This window comes from Aphelocoma coerulescens, chromosome 8 (assembly GCF_041296385.1).
Source record: "Aphelocoma coerulescens isolate FSJ_1873_10779 chromosome 8, UR_Acoe_1.0, whole genome shotgun sequence".
Classification (NCBI taxonomy): domain Eukaryota; kingdom Metazoa; phylum Chordata; class Aves; order Passeriformes; family Corvidae; genus Aphelocoma; species Aphelocoma coerulescens.
The window spans coordinates 4,854,219-4,860,122 of NC_091022.1; the positions used below are offsets into that span (position 1 = coordinate 4,854,219).

The following is a 5,904-nucleotide window of genomic DNA, read 5'->3' on the forward strand; positions in this document are numbered from 1 at the left end:
CCTCCTCCTTCCTCAGCAAAAGGGCTTTGTTTTTTCCCCCTCACAGCTGTTCAGATGTTAGGAGAGGTCACTTGAGTGCTCAGGCAGCTGAGGGTGATGAAACTCATTGCTCCTCTTTGTGTTAGGGAGGAGGGAACTCCTTCTTTTTCAAGCTGAGTTTCACAAACCACAAAAATCAGGTGCTGAGAGCCTAAAGAGCTCTAGACATGGTCCTGCAGGTGTCAGGAGAGAACCTGCAGCGGGTTTCACTGGAGAAAGGTTGTACCCAGAACAGTTTCACATTCGCACCAGCCTTTCCTTGCACGAGCGATGGCTTGGCTCAAAGCTGCCTCGTCCTCAGGAAGGGTGCCAGAGCCCATGGGCACAGCTGAGTGAAGAAAACAGAACTCCTTGGGGGTGAGCAGGAAGGGGAGAAACAATTACTTTGAAGTAACAGAGTAGGCAGGGAGAAGGAAGTCCAGCGTATGATTTGTGCAGCTGTGGCCACGTACGTGTGATTGGTAGCACAGACCCCACATTTGACTGACAGGAGCTGTGGTTGTTCTTCTCCTTCCCTTTTGTTACGTGTGCACACAGTAAATCCAGCTCAGGAGCAAAAATGAAAAAGAGTGCTACTGTATTTCAAAACAGTTTAATAACACGCAACACCATAAGCAAAAGATAGTGGTAAACCTGGAACAAATCGAGCTCTCTGTTGGAAAAGATTCCAAGTCCTTTCCAGGCTGGCATGTGTAACACTTGTCCTTCTCTTACTGTCAGTGCAAGACACCCATAAATACTTGTGCAGGAGCAGCTGGGGGAAAATAAATGACAGAAAGCCCTGCAGGGCCCTGTGAGTCTGTTTGGGAATGTGAAGCTTGGGGATGAGCTTTGCTGGGGACACGGATACAGGTGTGCAAATCCAGAACCACGTCACATACCCGTTGTGTGCAAGGCTGGGACGTACGTGACAGAAGGAAGGGGCTGGGGAAGAAAAGCTTTGGGAATGAGGAGCTGAAGCCTTACACAAGCACAGGACTGCCTGCAGTGTGACCCGAACAAGTGGCTGAATGGTGAGTTATGCATCAGTAAGACCAGCTGAAAGAAAAAACAAGCCAAGAAAATGATCCTCCAGCACTCTGGAATATGGGATTTTTATATACCTGGATGCAGCCTTGCTAGTTCATAATACAAGAATACAAAATACATTATACTTGCTGGCCCATAGTACGTGATTTTATCACAAATCTCTGTAGACACATCTGCTAATCTGCAGGACCCCATGCTCTGTTGCTCATGCACCCTCTGCTGTATCACTTCTATCTGTAGGACATGAAGCATTGCAAACACCAGTATGGGTGCAGTGATATGGGTAGAAACATTTGGCTGATTCTTCAGAGCCTGGTGCTTTCACTGCTTGTAGAAGTTCTTATCATGCTAAAAATACTGAATGCTTCACCTGCTCCTACAGAAACACTTGCTGCAGGTAAATTAATCAGCAGCAGGTGAGTAACAGTTTGATTTCATCAACACAACCCTCATCAAATCATGGAGCTCTTGACCTGGGAAGCTGTATGGACTTAGCTAGGCCTGATGCCCAGCTGCAGAGGATGGATATATGCCCAAATAAAAACCAAGCCTATGTGTTAGATGATTCCATCATTTTTTCAGGATGCGCAGAAACCTTTCAACACATTATGAACGAATATTTCTAATTTTGCATCGGAACAATGGGGGACTGAGTTTGCCTGCAGCAACTGATGATCCCCAGAGATTCCTGTGTGTGCAGAGCCTGTTCTTGCATTGTCCAAACACAGAGAGAAAATAGTCTGATGTGATTCCAGCCCCCTGCCCCTTTCATCCCCCACCTAGAGCTCTTGTGTATCCAAAGGAAGAACACACAATGTGCACTCAACCAGACAGAGCTGAACTGCCTGCAGCCAAAATACAAAAGATTGGATATCTAATTTATTTTTTGGTAGTATAATCATTCTGTCATGTATAATGGATGCACAGGCAGAGTTTGGGGTTTTGAAAACCTAGAGCAAAGCTTTACTTTATTCCTGTAAATCTCATGGGCTTCAAATTGCAGCATTCTCTTCTGTCAGCAGCACAATGCTTAGCAATGAAATTCCATGGCTCCAATAGGACTCTGAGGCTTTAATTACATTTGGAAAATAGAGTGCTACCAATGGGTTTGCTATTTTGAGGGCATATGAGATTCATGAGCCTTAATATAGCTGCAAACCCACCCTTTATGGAAGGGTGGAAAGGAAGGGACCAAACAGATTACCCCAAAATTCTGTTTTCTTCATTTAAGACTGAAGATTCCTGGAGGTCTGAGAGTGGAGGAAGCTAAAGGTTTTGGGGGTGTGAAGGGGAAGGGTTCGAACTATCTGGATGGGGAAGAAATTGGTGGATATATTCTCCAGCCCCAAGGAATTAATTAGGAATTAAAATCTTTATCAGTCTGCTCCAGGGAGAGAAGCAGTGAAAGGATGGAGAGTTGGGGCTTTTTGCTCAGTGGAGGTTGGAGAAGTGGGGGGACAGCACACAGGTTACAAGAAGGGATACTGTGAACCCTCCCAACCAGAGCGAACAAAATAAATTAAGGTAACGAATAAGAATAAGAATAAGAATAAGAATAAGAATAAGAATAGGAATAAGAATAAGAATAAGAATAAGAATAAGAATAAGAATAAGAATATTTTTGTTTCTCTGACAAAGCTGTTAAAGGCTCGTAATGCCAGATATCAAATTACCCCAGGTATGTTGTTCCATCTCTGGAAGTGAGCAAGGCCAGGTTGGATGGGGCTTGGAGCAACCTGGGGTAGGGGAAGGTGTCCCTGCCCAGGGCAGGGGGTGGAATGGGAGGGGCTTTAAGGTCCCTCCCAACCCAAACCATTCCATTATTCTATGATTTTATGTGCTTTCATTTTCCTCCCAGGACATCAGAAATGTGGTCAGCCTTGTTTTACAGAAGGAGAGAGCAGATGACATGCCTGGGGTCAGCCAGGGGCACAGGTGGGAATGGGGCACAGCCCCATCTTTTTTAGGTGACCTAACTGCAAGGTCACAGCTGCTTTCCTAAATGAAAATCAGATTTCCATAGTGATGAGTCTGAGCTGGAGAGTCCAAATCGTGATCAAAGGTTTGGATGCCTGGCATGTAGGGCATTCAAGCCATTATTATGCAGTGTGACTCATGGCACTGGAAGAGGCCGGCCACAGCACTTAGATCCAGATTTTCTGGGTTTTATGTAGTCAGCACTGCAACGCTGGTTCTGACAGCCCCTGCTCAGGCTTGGTCAGGTGCCCTTTTTGTTACCATAACCTCCACACAACTGATAACAACCCACATGCTCGTGGCTGTGTCAGAACACCCAGGAGCTCCCAGAGCCCCTATTTCTCAGTGTGCCTCCCTGCTCCTGTTTGGGACACCACAGTCCAGGAGCAGCACTGTAACTTCAGCCCTGCCGAGCTTTTAGGCCCAGGGAGGAAATTCCACCCGCACAAGCGCTCCGAGCTATCCAGAAGAGGGAGTGCACACCATGCACACACGGACATCAGGGGCTGGTGTGCTGTGTCCTCACTGCCCAGCACGGGGGCTCTGGGAATGTGCTGCCCCGCATGAGACTGCCACCCACTCAGGGAGCCCTCCCTGCACAGCTTCCCCTGGATGTGTGTCTGCTTGAGATTTTTCAGGGGCGGAGGGGGCTTTAAAAGAAGTGTATTTTTGCTTTTGGATAAGCTTGCTTTACGTATCAGCTCTCTAGTCAAAATTAGTTTAGCACATTTGGTTCCAAGTCCCTTGCTCCCTGATTTGATAAGTAACTTGTAGGCAATGTTGCAGAATGCAAACTCAGAGCTAATTTTTCAGACTTAGTCAGGAGTGAAGTTTAAAAATTCCCTTTCTGTGAGCAACAGAGTTTTTCCAAGTGGAACTTCCACTTGTGTTTATCTGGGTTTGCAGCAACAGCCCAAAATAGTGCCTGGACACTGCTGTAGGTGCCCTTGACAATTAAAAATGCAGTTGAGTACACGAACAAAGCCACAGGCAACCACCATGTGCAGTGATTAACCAGTCAGACCCACATTATGAAAAGGAAGCAAGAAGTGGGCAGCAAGTTTATAAAGAAAACAATTCTGATAATGTTTCCATGTTTTTCTCCTTTCTCCACTGACACATCCTCCTCCTCCCCCAGCACATGCTGTTCACTCTCCTGCTGAATTACCTTCTTTTATACTGTCCTAAATCTCTGACCTTAGTTTGACTTTTTTCCACTTTGCTTATCTTTGTCCTTCACTCTAGTTAAGAAAAACCCCACAAGATTTAGCTTTGAAAGGTTTGAAAGGCAATATTAACTCTGTTTAGCTCCCAGTAATAGTGTAAACAGCAATAACACAATTCTTTAATGATTATTACCTGATTTAATGTGCCTTCCTTACCTAACCTTTCTCTCTTTTTTTTTGATGTCTCTTACAGATTATCAAGAGCTGGTATTCTGCTGACTTTTGTTGTTCATTAAAAATGAAGTTCAAGGTCAACTGATAAATACATGTTGCTATTACAGTTTTGAAAACAACTTCCATTGCAATGCAGTGAGAAAGATTTTGAAAAGAAAAAAAAAATTGAAAGAAACTTCTGCCTGTGCTGCATTATTACACAATTCTAAGTGGGTTAGAAAGAATTGCACCGTTGTAATTTGAATTATCAGTACAATACACTCCTTTATCTTGCTCAGCTTGCCCCCTCTCTCTGCAGAAAAGTCAAAATAGCAAGTTCAGGTAATAACCTCTGGTTATCTCCAGCAAGGTAAATACCTGAGAAAGTAATTGGCATTAACTTGCAGTTTCTTGATAGTGGTTCAGCTCTGTTATCAAGCCATGAAGAGGTTAAGGTCCAGGTGCAGCCCAGATTTGCCTGATCCCTGACTGTGTGAGGAGCAAAGGCAGCCTGAGGAAGGCACAGTTTTGGCAGCAGCACAGCAGAGGCACCCCCTGTAATGGTCCTCAGTGCAGGAGGCCAGGCTGGACAGGGCTTGGAGCACCCTGGTCCAGTGGAAGGTGTCCCTGCCCATGGCAGGGGGTGACACTGGACGGGCTTGAAGTTCTCTCCCATCCCAACCCATTCCATGAGAAGGACAGCAATGGTTTCCCGTCTCCCCCATGCTCTGTGCCCTGGGAGGGGTGCTGGCTACCACCCCTGGGCAAAGGCTCCCTGGGCATAGGGCGGGGAGCTGCCTGCCAGCTGGGAACCTGAAGGAGCTCTGGCTGCCAGGGGCCGCAGGGCAATGGCCACAGCCTGGCACAGGTGAGCACCAAGGGATAAGGGATTGAACACCACACTAGGGTTATTTCACAGCCCAGGCCCTGCAGGAACCAGCAGGATGTCCATGGACACCTGGAGAGCAGGAGATAAATGCCACTGTGTGCTTGTGTCCTTGCCCTTTAACAGGCCTGAGGCAGGAGCACTGGGACCCTCCAAGGTGCCCTTTAGGAGCCAGACTGCAGCCATTCTGCTTGCTGGTACAACGGGCATTCTGCCTTCTTTCCACAAAACTCCCAAGGCTTTTCCAGCATAAGGATGACTGGGCACACACAACAACTTGCACTACAAGGCTTGGCAAAGACACCAGCTTTTGTTTAGCAGGGTGCAAAGGACTAATAAACCACTTAATGATTTGTATTCAGACACTGAACGGAGTCATCGACAGCAGCAATCGGCGCTGGGGCTCCGGTAGCAGCTCAGCCCTCGGCTGGGCTGGGAGTTCAAAGCCTGGCCGCCAACAAGGGCTGGAAAAGACCTAATCCTCCTTTATGTACATGTATAGTTATTGGAACAAAGGAAGGAATGGCAGCACATGACGCCAGTGAACAACCAGGATCAATAAGAACAGTCATGAGAGTGGAAAGTTATGGCAGA

General features: G+C 46.7%; 1 long non-coding RNA gene across 1 annotated transcript; it reads left to right on the forward strand.

Annotated features, from left to right (window-relative positions):
- The first annotated feature begins 546 nt into the window (after positions 1-546).
- On the forward strand, positions 547-4,537 carry LOC138113893 (uncharacterized). Its single transcript, XR_011152379.1, has 3 exons — positions 547-1,052; positions 2,927-3,003; positions 4,465-4,537. It is a non-coding gene; the product is annotated as an uncharacterized lncRNA (long non-coding RNA).
- Positions 4,538-5,904: the final 1,367 nt, after the last annotated feature.